At 39.7% G+C, this 13,687-nt stretch overlaps 1 non-coding gene and 1 pseudogene across 1 annotated transcript; both read left to right on the forward strand.

Moving 5' to 3' along the window:
• The first annotated feature begins 2,979 nt into the window (after positions 1-2,979).
• LOC147941206 (small nucleolar RNA R71) lies at positions 2,980-3,086 on the forward strand. Its single transcript, XR_015562973.1, has one exon. It is a non-coding gene; the product is annotated as a small nucleolar RNA R71 (small nucleolar RNA).
• Positions 3,087-6,025: 2,939 nt separating this feature from the next.
• Positions 6,026-8,320, forward strand: LOC147941207 (uncharacterized; annotated as a pseudogene).
• Positions 8,321-13,687: the final 5,367 nt, after the last annotated feature.

A 13,687-nucleotide genomic window follows, 5' to 3' on the forward strand; every position in this document is an offset into this window, starting at 1 on the left:
TTTGCTTCAGCCTCCTCGACGCCGTCTGGGTGTGTTCTCTCCACTCCTCCTCATTATCAGGGTTCTCACCATCGGTGTCTTGGTCTTCTTCTTCCGCCGCTCTCTCGGCTACCTTTGCAGCCTTTTCAGAAGCTGGTCTCTTCCCCCTCGCAACCATGGCTCTGCTTCTCAACTGGGAGGTTTGGTTCTCCTCCGGTTCTCCTCCTTTGGCATCTGAATCGACCTCCATCGGATCAGTAACGGTTCTCTCGGACGTAGACAAGTCCCAACGTAAAGGAGATCTGCGGACTGCACTCGCTACCGGGCTTGGAGAACGAACTCGGGTGTCTACACGATTGAGTGCTCGAGTACCTCCTCGGGTGACGAATCGGGTCGAGTCGAGTAGGGGATGGGAAATGTCCACTCAGCAGTTGGGAATGTGAAGCGTCTCCTCCTCCTCGGGAATCGTGAGCATCGATGCCGTCTCCTCCTGTTCTGGCAGCGGTGGAGGTCGACCTGGTTCCCCTCTTTTTGTATGTCTTGATCTTTGGAGCCATTGGTGAGTGTCCCTTAAAAGAAGAAAAGATACTAAACCAAGATCAATAGGGTTAGTCCAGCAAGATTGAAAAACTCGATTTCTCAGAGAGAAAGAAGAAGTTTGGAAGACAAAGAATTTTAGGGTTTAGAGGAAACTTATGGATTTATGATGTTGGGGAGTAGAGGCTCGGGACTCCTTAAATAGAGAGGGTCGGCTACTATGGCTTCACCGAGAGTGGGTTAGAGTTTTGTTGAATTCAGATTCCACCGCCACCCGAGTGGGTATATGATCAGGCGCGTTGGGTACGTATTCGGGTACAGCCTTGGGTTCCCCAAAATTTCTATTTTCTTCTTTATCCTTTTTTTTTTTTAAATATGAAAACTTATAGAAACATAAGAATATTGTAAAATCCAAATTAAACAAAACGAAATAAAGAAAATAAAATTAAATGAAAAGGGATTAAAATATACCTTTGGGACTTCCTCCCAAGTGAGCTTGTTTTAAGTCACTAAACTTGACTTTTCATGCTCTTCAAGCATTGTTTTTGAGAAGGAGAGGTTCTGGAATCATCTCCACTGTAGCGGACTGACTCAACGGATTTTCTGGTTCTTGTCCTTGTTCCACAGCAAAGGCAGCATGAACTTTTTGGCGATGTTTTATTTCCCTTGGCATTGTTTGGGTGGAGAAAACCTGACCATCGATGGTTGGCCTTTTTATCCCATTTTTGATGTCAAATTTCATCTTGATGTGCTCTCCATGCTCAATGTTGATCTGTCCTTTTTTCACATCAATCACTGCACCTACTGTTGCCAAGAATGGTCTTCCTAGGATAAGTTGATCTTCTGATTCCTTATCCATGTCGAGGATCATGAAATCGGTAGGAATCTCCACTCTTCCGATCCTGAGAGGCAAGTTTTCCAGGACACCAATGGGATGTCTAATTGTCCTATTAGCTAGGACCAAATACAAGCTGCTTGGTTTAAAACTGCTGAAACCCATCTTGTTGGCAACTGAAAGTGGCATGACACTGACTGAAGCTCCGAAATCGCACAAGCAATTGGTGAAGATCCGAAGGCCTATTAAACATGGTAAAGTGAAAGAACCGGGATCCTCCAGTTTTTCATTGATCCTTAGTTCAGGATCTAAACACACTCCACTCCTCAGGATCGTATGCCCAATTTCTTTAACATCTTCCTTTACCATCTCCAACTGAGCTGTCTCTTTGATGATTTTATCTCAAAGAGCGTGTGGTGGCAAGAGCTTAGGAGTGGGGCTTTTCATTTAGACATACCCTCTACAAGCGCCTCTAATTAGATATCAAGAGTTGCTCTGAACCTTTCCTCTAATTCTCCTTCCTCAGCTGCAAGAAGTTGAGATTGATTCGTCATTTGAAAGTCTACCCGATGGATCGTCTGATCACCATCGTCAAGTACGTCATCGGGTTCAGCCTCGAGTGGTGCATTGGGTGGTGATGCTCGAGCTAGTGTTCGATTGTCAACTCGATCGGTCTCCTCGGGTGAGGGGTCGGGTTCATACTCGGATAAGTAATATTGGTGCTCATACATCCCACTATTATCCATATCCTCCCCATCTTGAACATCACTGTCCTCAGTGAGGTAATCATCAACATCTTCAAGAAAGATGGCCTAGGCAGTGGCATAGTCTTTTGGGTTCTGGACAGCTTTACCGGGAAGTTGGCCTAGTTTTTGAGGTGGTTGAGCGATGTTTTGGCCCTCTAGGTATCTCAACTTAGTATTGAGAGAGTCATACTTAGCATTCAGGTCATTGTACCCAGAATATATCTTGTTGCTCATCTTCGCGAATCGTTTAGCGTTGTCCATCGTTGTAGATGCCTGACTCTGTATCATCTGCTGATTTAATCCGTGTAGGTCAGCCTCTTGAGATTGGTTCTGTGATCCTTGATGTGGTGGGAATCCAGGTGGTGCAATTGGTTGGTGGTAATTTTCGGGGTATTGCTGCTTAGGAGCATAGCCTTGATTGTATTGGACAAAAGACTTTTGCGGGCCCATGTTTCCATGGACTGTGGATGGGTAGATTTGATCTTGAGGATTAGCAACATTGGGGTTACACTATGAGAGATTCGGGTTTGGTTTGTAGTTGTTGTACCCTTTATTGTAACCTCCTTGATTGTTGATGTAGTTCACATCCTCTAGCTGGGCATTCTCCCTATCTTGTGGCTGAAATTGGTCTTCCTCTGAGATGGAATGGACATGTTGTTGCTGGTTGAGGATTTTGTCCAATTTGTCATTGAGGGCTTTCATGTCTCGCTTGTAATTGACATCATCCTCTTCAGAAGATCGTATTGTGCGATCATACTCCTCATTGTAGATCCCATAAGATTGGACTAAGTTCTCCACTAGGTCCCAACCTTCATCAACATCCTTGTTGAGAAAGTTTCCATTACACCGCGGTAAAGTGTACTTAGCAAAGAAGCATTGCTGAATCTGTGATGTGGGCATCTGCTGGTGTATCCCTTGAAACGTTCCCAAGCTTCATTGAACGTCTCATTGCTTTTCTGAAGAAAGCTGAAGATGTCATTCCGCAGCCTTGCCATTTTGGAGTTGGAGAAGAATTTGGTGAGGAACGCCTTTTTGCATGCTTCCCATGTGGTTATAGACTCCTTGGGAAGTGATTTCTCCCAAATGTGTGCTTTGTCACCCAAAGAAAATGGGAAAAGCCAGAGTTTGAATCCATCTTCACTAACTCCATTGATCTTTGTGAGGCTACAGAGCCTATCAAATTTATCCAGGTGATCCAATGGGTCCTCCATTGGCAAGCCATGAAACTTGTTGCTCTGAATCATCTAGATGAGACTACTCTTCATCTCAAAATTGTTGTTTTGAACAGCAGGTGGCACGATGCCATGTCTTTGAGTATGAGTAGATGGAGCATCTCCTTCTCCTATGTTGGTCCTCTCTGGAGGAGCTGGTGGACCATTCTGATTATTCATGACCTCTTCAATTGTGGTTGGTTGCGGTGGCTGGACTTGTTGTTGACGGAGTAACCATGGTCTATCGATGTTGTCTATGTAAGGACTCAAGTGTTCACTACCCTTGGATCGTGTTTGCATGAACAATCAGTTAACCGAGTGAGTACACGAAGGTCTACCCAATCCAGGAGATCGAGTGAAGGGTCGGGTGGGTAATCGGGTTGTACCTTAAATGTAAAACAAACAAAAACGAAGGTAAACAAGTCTGTTCCGAACCGATGGATAGAAAAAGAACTTGATCTAGTAAGTGCTGAAATCTTAAATGTAGCAAACAAAATTCAACCAAACGGCAATGGCGCCAAATTGATAACAGGATTTTCACCCAGGGTATCAATTCCCTATGCAGCTGTAGTACAAAGGGTTATCAATCCAAATGGTTGTTATGCTAGCAGATAAGATATGATCAGAACAATGCAAGTCAAGCCAAGCAATAATGGGGGTTTTCTAACAACCTAAAGTAAGCAAAAGTAAATAAAAGAACAAGAAATACATGACCTAAGTACTCGATGCAAGCATTCGGGTACAGGATCAGGTGCGAAGATCGGATCAAGAAGACAAGGATGAACAGCTTGAAGGTATACACGAAGCTGGTGATCGAGTACCAGTTCGGGTAAGGGGTTGAGTTATAGATATAAACTAAACAATTAAGATGCGAAAGCTCCTAAGGATGGGGTAATCGACTCATAAGTGCTCTTGATCGAATTGGGATGTCCTACATGCCTCAAGCAAATATTCCCTAGACAATGAACCTTTAAACCTTGCTAAAACACTCTCGTGATATAAACCCAACTCTCGTTGGAGAAACATGACTAAGCAGGCATTAAAATCCGATTCATTATTGTCAATAAACTCCTTACACATCTAATTTCTTAGGCCAAGTGGGTAAATCTCTAGCATTGATTGACTCAAGCATTTCAACAACATCTCTTATAGTCGTAATGCTTGTAGTAAGATCCAAAAGCTGCTTTGTCGCACTCTTTAAATACTTGACCAAATCTGGGGTCCTCCCAATAGGCTGACTTAACATGCTTGAAGCCTAACACTTTGGCGTCCATGGTGATAATGAGAGTGTGGCATCGACATATGGCGTCGACTACTATGTTCTCCTTGTCCTTCTTGTATTTGATGACGTATAGAAAAGTATCCACAAACTAAAGCCATCTCGCATGTATCCTCTTGAGTATGGTTTGCCCACATAGATGTTTCAAAGTTTCATGGTCGGTGTGGATCACGAATTTCTTGCCAAGCAAGTAATGCTACCAAACCTTAAGTGACCTTACTAGCGTTTATAGTTCTTTGTCTTACGTTGGGTAATTGAGTGTGGCTCCGCTCAGCTTCTCACTAAAGTATGCTATAGGGCATCCTACTTGCGTGAGCATGACTCTAATCCCTAAACCTTAAGCATCACATTCAACCTTAAAAGTTTTGTCAAAGTTAGGTAGTGCCAAAATAAGGGCTGGAGTGAGGCGGCTTAAGCTCCCAAAAAGCTTCCTCCTGGGCATCTCCCCATGAAAAGGCTATATGCTTCTTGATTACTGCCGTAACTGGTGTAGCAATGGTGCTAAAATCCTTTACAAACCCCCAATAAAAGCTGGCCAAACCGTGAAAGCTTCTAGCAAGGCCGATTTTTGTACCTTGATCTTTTCTTGATCAACCTGTATATCTTGCAAACTTATAATAAATCCTACAAAAACAAGTTGATCAGTACAATAGACGCACTTCTTGAGGTTCGTGTAGACTCCTTCCTTTTGGAGAGTCTCGAGAACTTGTTCAAGGTGCAATTAGTGATCGGATATATTCTTGTTGTAGATAAGGATATGATCAAAATAGACAACCACAAATTTATATATATAAGCCCTTAGAACAACCAAGATATATACAAGTGGTTAGTCATACCTTTCGGCCTCATAAGTCGCATGGTAGTGTCCTGGGCGTTGATGAGGCCGAAAGGTATGACTAACCACTTGTATATATCTTATTTGGTCTTCCACTCGTCTCCCTCCCTCATATGGACTTGGTGGTAATCATTTTTCAGATCTACCTTCGAGAAGATGGTAGCTCCATCTAGTTCATCGAGCATATCGTCTAGGCAGGGTATGGGCAGAGGCGGAGGGAGAGAAGAACAATAGGGGTCAACTGACCCTGATGGATTAAAATTTTTTTACTGAACTTCAATTAAAAATTTTACATTGACCCACGTCCAACAAAACAATTGACACTTATAAATTAAAAAGTTTACATTGACCCATGTCCAACAAGACAATTGACCCTGTAAATTTTTTACGATACATTACTTTATAATTTTTAAGCCCATTAAAATATATTTGAAGTACATATAATATAATTAGGCCCATTAATAATATTATTTTGTGATTGTCGTATCGTTTACCTAAAAAATGATCCAGCTTCTTCTTCTTTGCATATTTTTTTTCTAGTGGAAGGGTTGCTTCTTCTTTGTTTATTTTTCAAGCTCAGTCACATCAGATCATAACAAATTGATGGATCGTTTTGTGAAGAGGAAACCTCCACCGAATATTGATTTGGATGATTTGCCATGGGATCCATCAAAAAGAGAAAGTATTCTGACTTATCATCCTAACCAAAGGGATGAAGTACGGGGTATGTATTTGACAAGAGGACCTTGTCAACCTCGTGGTCATAATTTTAAACAAACAGCAATTGGAGGAGTACTACGACATTTTAATCCAAAATGATTTGATAAGTATGGAGATTGGTTGGAATATAGCATGGATACAGTTAGAGAATTTTGCTTGTGTTGTTACTTATTTAGAGATCAAGCTCAAAATTAAGGTGGGAGTGATAGTTTTGTATCAACTGGTTTTTGTGGTTGGAATAAGGGGTTGGATCAACATGTGGGAGATGGCGTGAATACTTTTCACAAAAATGCAAAAGGAAATGTAAGTGTTTGATGAGACAAGTTCAGTCTATCAAACATGCTCTTTATAAGAAAAGCGATGTTGTAAAAAATTATTACCGAATCCGATTGAATGCTTCCATTGATGTTTCTAGACATTTTTTACATCAAGGATTACCATTTCGTGGTCACGATGAGTCAGATGAGTCAGCAAATTGAGGTAATATTTTAGAGCTTTTGAAATATACAGCTGGTCAGAATGAGGCTGTAAAAAATGTTGTGCTGCATAATGCTCCTAAGAATAATCAGATGACATCTCCTCCAATTCAAAAAGACATTGTACATTGCTTTTCGGAAGAGGTAACTAAAACTATTATTGAAGAGATGGATAATGATGTCTTTGGTTTGCTGGTGGATGAATATGTCGATGTATCAGACAAAGAGCAAATGGCAGTGGTGTTTCCCTTTGTTGATAAGTATGGGATAGTCAAAGAAAGATTTATTGACATTATTCACGTCAAGGAGACATCTTCTTTAACTCTGAAGTATGTTATTGATTCTTTATTTGCAAAATATGGATTGAGTTTGAAATAGGTGAGAGGACAAGGGTATGATAGAGCTAGTAATATGAAGGGAGAATTCAATGGACTAAGATCTTTGATTTTGAAAGAAAGTAGCTCCGCATATTATGTTCATTGCTTTGCTCATCAACTTCAGTTAGTTGTCATAGCAGTAGCAACAAAGCATTTTGAAGTTGGAGAATTTTTTGAAATGATTTCTGTTTTGTTGAATGTCGTTGGAGCTTCATGTAAGAGAAAAGATATGATCCGGGAAAACTATAGGAAAATAGTGGAAGAAGAGATCAGCAATGGTGAGATTAAGACTGGAACTGGGTTGAATCAAGAAGTTTCTCTTCAAAGACCTGGAACTACTCGTTGGGGTTCACATTATAAGACTCTATTGCGACTTGTTGAGCTGTTTTCTTTAGTAGTTAAAGTTCTCAAGTATATCCAAGATGAAAGCATAAACTCCAACAAAAGAAAACAAGCATATAGTATTCTCAAGTATTTTCACACCTTTGATTTTGTTTTCTATCTGCAGTTGATGTTGCTTGTTATGGGTTTCACTGATAACTTATAAAGGCTTTACAAAGGAAAGACAAAGATATCTTGAATGCTATTTCATTGGTGGAATCTACTAAAAATCTGTTGCAAAAGCTTAGAGCTGACGGATGGTAGCTTTTATGGCTAAAGCTAGTTCGTTTAATGAGCAAAATGACATTGGAATGCAAATAATGAAGGAAGAATTTGTTGATTCAAGAAGACTAAGAAAAAGGACAGGCATAACTAACTTGCATCACTATAAGGTGGACTGTTTCAACACTGTTTTAGATATGAAACTTCAAGAGTTTAATGATCGTTTTGATGAGGTAAATTCTGAACTACTTGTCTGCACTTCATCCTTGAGCCCAACTGATTCTTTTCGTCAGTTTAATAAGTCGTTGCTCATGAGATTGGCTGAGTTTTATCCAGACGACTTTAGTTTTATAGAGCGTAAATCTCTTGATCATCAGCTAGAGATCTATCTTGATAATGTGACAAAAGATGAAAGGTTTACAAATTTAAAGAGTTTTGGTAATCTTGCTCGTGTGATGGTGGAGACAACAAAACATCTCTCACATCCTTTGGTATATCGACTTTTGAAGCTATCATTGATTCTTCTGATTGCGACTGCAACGGTCGAAAGATGTTTCTCTGCAATGACTTTTGTAGATACGACCTTGTGTAACCGTATTGGTGATGTATTCTTATGTGATTGTCTAGTTTGTTTTATTGAAAAACATGTTCTTAATACTGTTACAAACGAAGCGGTGATAAAACGATTCCAAGACATGAGTGAACGTAGAATGTATCTTTAAGATTTGTATTTGTAATGACTTTTATGATTTTAATTAAGTTTTATGTATTTTTAGTTAAATTTATATTATGACCCTGATAAGCAGAAATCCTGGTTCTGCCACGGGGTATGGGATGTCGGTATTTGATGGTGATGTTATTGATGGCTCGGCAGTCGACGCACATCTTTTTTGGCACCAATAATACAGAGACGACGCAAGGGCTTAGAATCTCTCGGATATATCCCTTGGAAGTCAAATCTTGCACTTGCATTTCCAATTCCTTAGCCTATGTGGGATTCATCTAGTATGTGTGTCTGTTTGGCAATGCGGATCCGGGAACAAGGTCGATTTGATGTTCCATCCCTCGGACGGGTGGCAGCCTAGGTGGATGTCCTCCGGGAACATGTCTTTGAACTGTTTGAGTAATGTTGACACCTCCGCTGGTAATTCTAGACACTTTAAACCTGAGAACAAGCTCTCTTTGAAGACCGTTAGTCGCACAATGTGTTTGAGTTTAAAACCTTACTAACCGTGTTTGATGAAACAATGAGATTGATTTTACTTATCTGGACATCTTTGTTGATCTTAAGCAGAGCGGAGCTAAAATGACCTTACATTTCTTGTGGGTTAAGAAATAATAGTTGGTACTTCCATCGTGCATGGTCTCTTGGTTGTACTGCCACGGTCTACTAAGTAGTAGGTGCCCAACATGCATAGGCAATACATCACATAGAAATTGGTCTTGGTAATTACCCACACTAAATGGTATGGTAACTTACTCCGCAATCTTGAGTTCTACGGAGTCATTAAGCCACCACAGGAGGTAGGGTCTCGGGTGCTTGGTGGTGACTAATCCTAGCTTATCAGCCAAAAGCTTGCTAGTCACGTTAGTGCAAGAACCTCCATCGATAATGAGACTACATACCTTTTTGTTCACGGTACAACGTGTGTGAAAGATGTTCTCCCGTTAGGCTGTTTCTTCCGGGTTGATTATCACGCTTAGCACTCGCTGAGTAATTAACAACTCTCCAATGTCGGGGTACTCAATGTTGCCATCAGAATCTTGAGTCTCTTCCTCCTAATCATCTTGGGATTCGTATCCTCTAGAAGTGATGATCATGACTCCCAGCTTAGGGCACTCCCTCTCCATGTGGTCTACGCCCTGACACTTACAACAGACAATGTCACGGAAGCAAGTGGGTTGAGTTGTCTTACCGGGTACGGGTTTTTCGGGGTCCTTGGAGGACTCCATCGTGTTCCTTTTAAACTGAGACTCCACTTCTATCACATTCTCTTTATCTTATGGCTTAGATGTAGTTGGAAGCCACGAGTTATTTTTGACGCGGTTGGTGACCGCCATCTTATGCTTGATGTGTTGCTCTGGTTGGATAGCCAAGTGCAACAGGTTTTGTAGGTCATGGTAAGGATGTCTCTCCACCTTGCGGGTAATGCGATCTAGCAAACCTTCAAGGAATTGAGCCATGAGGGTTTCTTCAAATTTCTTGGTCTCTAAGCTGTTCAAGAGTTGTTCAACTCCTCATAGTACTCCTTAACCATCTTGGAACCCTGTACCAACTTTCGAATTCGCTTTTGTAAGTCTCTATGGAAATAGGGAGGCACATACCTCTTTCTTGGAGGCTTTGATCTCAACTCTCTAGGACTCTAGATTCTAAAACGAAAACAAATTTCGTGGCGAGATCCTACAAAAAAAAAGAGAAAATGGAAACAATGAAAACCGAACTTACCTTGTTCGATGGGATTAGAGGCCAGATTGGAGTAGTGTATTCGCTCGCTTCTTTTTCTTCATGTTTCTTATTTGGCGTGTAGTCGTTAGTTGGTAGCAAGCCTTCGTGAGATTTTTCCTCATCCTCCTCGTTGTCGGAATCATCAGCTCGCTTGTCTCCCTCGCCTGTTGTTGACCACCATGATTGTCTAGCTGTTCAGTTTTAAAATCATCACTTCATTGATGATTTTCAACACGCATGTTATTGGTTTTAATTGTTGGACCGCCATGATTGTCTAGCTGTTCAGTTTTAAAATTATCACATCGTTGATGATTTTCAACGCGCATGTTGTTGGTTTTAATTGTTGGACCGTTGATGGAGCTAAACAGTGTCTTGACAGCTTTATTGAACATTTCCCTAAGCTTTCTAATGCGGGATTGTGTCATAGGTCCGTTGACTACCTGTAGGTATCTCCGGAGCATGGTCGTTTGGTTCAGAGATGTCTTCGTTGTTTGGTTTGATGTACGCATCAACCCTTGTATTCGAATTTGGATTTTATCTCTTAAAGAGGGTCACCTCTATTAGGAGAACAAGATAATCAATAGTTACCCTAGATCTTATGGTCGATCTGAAATGATAGAAATAAAAAAGTTTTTTCAAGGCACACAGCTCGAGCCAAATGATATTATTAATCAGGCTGTAAATGAAAAAATATTGGGAGGAGGCGCATTCTCGGCCAAAGGATTCCTCGGGTACCTCAGGTCCTTCAGATTCTTTGGTCCCTTTGGTAATCCGAGGTCAGGTATCATGTTGTCAGATAGATGGATCTTGGAAAGCATTTGACTCCAATTCAGGTTTGGGACGATGGTGTTGTAACGACAATGATCAGACTTTACTGTTGGGAGCTGGATGTTTTAGAAAAAGTCCTTCTTCTCTCCATTTGGAGTTGGAAGCTCTGCTCTGGTCTATGGAGAGTATCTTTGTTAGAGGAGTTGCTTGTCAGAGCTTTGAAACGGATTGTAAAGAACTAGTTGTGATGATTCAAGTCCCTGAAGACTGGCTGGCGTTTTATAATATTCTAGATGACTTCCACCTGCTTGGGGCTTCCTTTCCACTCTTTTCCCTGTCTAATATTTCACTCTCGTCGAATCTGAAGGTGGATTATCTTGCTCAGTCATCTAGATCGTTATTCTCATCAATTTCTTTTATAAAAACCTTTCCTCTAGTTTAGGCTTGATGTCTCTCTGTTTTACATATTTTTAACCATATTTTTGTCAATTTTTGCATTGTTAAGAGTCTGTCCTTAGTGTTTTTAGGTCCTTTAACCTTAGATATTTGCATTTAGGTGTTTTAGTGTGTTGCATTGTTGTATTTTGGATAATAACAAGTACTTTGGAGCCTAAAATGAGCAAAAAGAAGGATTGACAATTTGCACCTATCACAAGGAAGGATCTGGTGTCATTTATGGGGTTTACACAAGAAGATTTGAAGGATTCAGCTTCAAATCGAATGAAGCTTTTCTGTTGCGATTCAGCTTCTAAAGTTTTCATGAAAGTTATAGGAAATCACGTTAGCTTTCCAAATATGGTGATTTCAAGCCAATCTGAGGTGTGGTTCAAGAGTTATTCTTATTTTAGTCAACGTACATACATCTAGATCAAAGAATTGAACCACCTAATCGCCTATCCGACCATGCACCCGAAGTAGAGCTCGAGGCTAGGGTAGAACACCTCCTCGGGTTAGGATTCGGATACTATATGGTGCGGCTAGGTCAAGTGGTTTCCATATATAAACCTCCTCTTAATCCATTTTTGGGGAACAAGCAGAGAGAGCCGATTTCAAATTTTCTTTGAGCGATTTTTAGAACTTAGCATTTTCTTTTCCAGCTTTTGTTATTCTTTCAACTTGAATTCTATTTACATTTTGATATTGCTTCTTTCTAATAAAACCTTTATCTCTTTTTCATCTTTTTGATTACGCAATTTTAATTTATTTCTAGGTTTATGTTCTTTGCCATGAGATCTGAGTAGTTAACCAAAGTTTTTAGGGATAGGATAGGCTAGTAGGTGTTCTTAATCGATTATGATGTTTTAGTTTGATTACTTTTATGAATTTTTCTTCTGGATTAGTGATCATAATGCTAGTTTCGAGTTGAGAGGTTGGGATTAGATTTTAGACATTTCCACACTAAGAGGTGTTCGATAAAATGTCTGAATCAACTAATGTCAGAGATTTACTCACTTAGCCTAAGAGATTAGATGTATAAGGAGTTTATTGACAATAATGAATTTGATTTTAATGCTTGCATGGCCATGTTTCTCCAACAAGAGTTGGGTAAGGGAGTGATTAGGATTGATTGTTTCTACCACGAGAGTGGATTAGCAAGGATTAGAAATTCATTTTCTAGGAAATAGATTGCTTGAGGCTTGTAAACCATTCTAGGTTGATTAGGAATTCTTATGAACCGATTACCCCATCATTAGGAGCTTTCGTATCTTGACTGTTTACAGTTTTTACATCAACTCGACCACCAATCCGACCTGGTACTCGATCACCAGCATCGTCTCGTCCTTCGAGTTGTTCTTGACTTTTGTTCTTTCTATTTTATGTTTTCTGTTTCCCTTAGGTTGTTAGCATATACCCCTATTTTGCTTGGCTTGACTTGCTTGTTTCTGATTGCATCTTATCTGGTAACAAAACAATCATTTGGATTGATAACCCTTTGTACTATAACTGCATAGGGAATTGATATACTGGTGAAAAACCTACTATCAAGGCTACCATTCTTGGAGTCCTATTCTAATTAATGTTTTGTTGACAAAAAAAAAATTAGGACTGCGAAATTTATTCAAAGAAAAACAAAAGACACAGTATTAGAACAACATGTGACATAAGACCATGTACAATGGTTTTTTTTTTCAACACCCTCCACCTCATCTTTTAACACTCCACATCATTTTCTCTTTCTTCCACCTAATCATTCAACACCCAGATCAATTTTAACCTCTCCAACAATTTTGTTTAATAAAATTCAACACCTTACCCCACAATTTTCACTTTTTATTTTTATTTTACTTAATTTGATAACAACATATTTATGGTAATTTAAAATTAATAAAAGTCACATGATTATTTTTAAATTGAATTTTATACTTTTAGCCAATATTTTAATATGACAAAAATAAAAATTATTATTATTAAAACAAATAAAATTACACAAACTACAAATTCGGAAAATAGAAACACACACAATACAGCTAATAAAACGAACATAACTTAATTAGTACAATCATCTTAACTTAAATCACACAGAGAAATTTAAGAACCTTTTTAATCACGGAACATCTCGAATTTTGCCCATATGTGTTTGACTAGATCTGCTTGCAATTCATGATGGACACTTGAATCACGTAAATGACATCTAGCACACACATGATTTGCAAAGGCAGGTAGCACCTCGGTAGAGAATGGTTGTGATGTACTAGAACCACTTGCCTCAGACTGATCATAATCAGTCCAATGTTGTGCATATGTATCTCGCTCATCCTCAACAATCATATTATGTAATATAATACATGACCGCATGATCATAGCTAAATCGGCTATGTGCCACAAATGTGCTGGTTCGCGAATGATTTTAAATCGAGCTTGTAACACTCCAAAT

Source organism: Camelina sativa, chromosome 7 (genome assembly GCF_030686135.1).
Source record: "Camelina sativa cultivar CO46 ecotype springtype chromosome 7, ASM3068613v1".
Classification (NCBI taxonomy): Eukaryota; Viridiplantae; Streptophyta; class Magnoliopsida; order Brassicales; family Brassicaceae; genus Camelina; species Camelina sativa.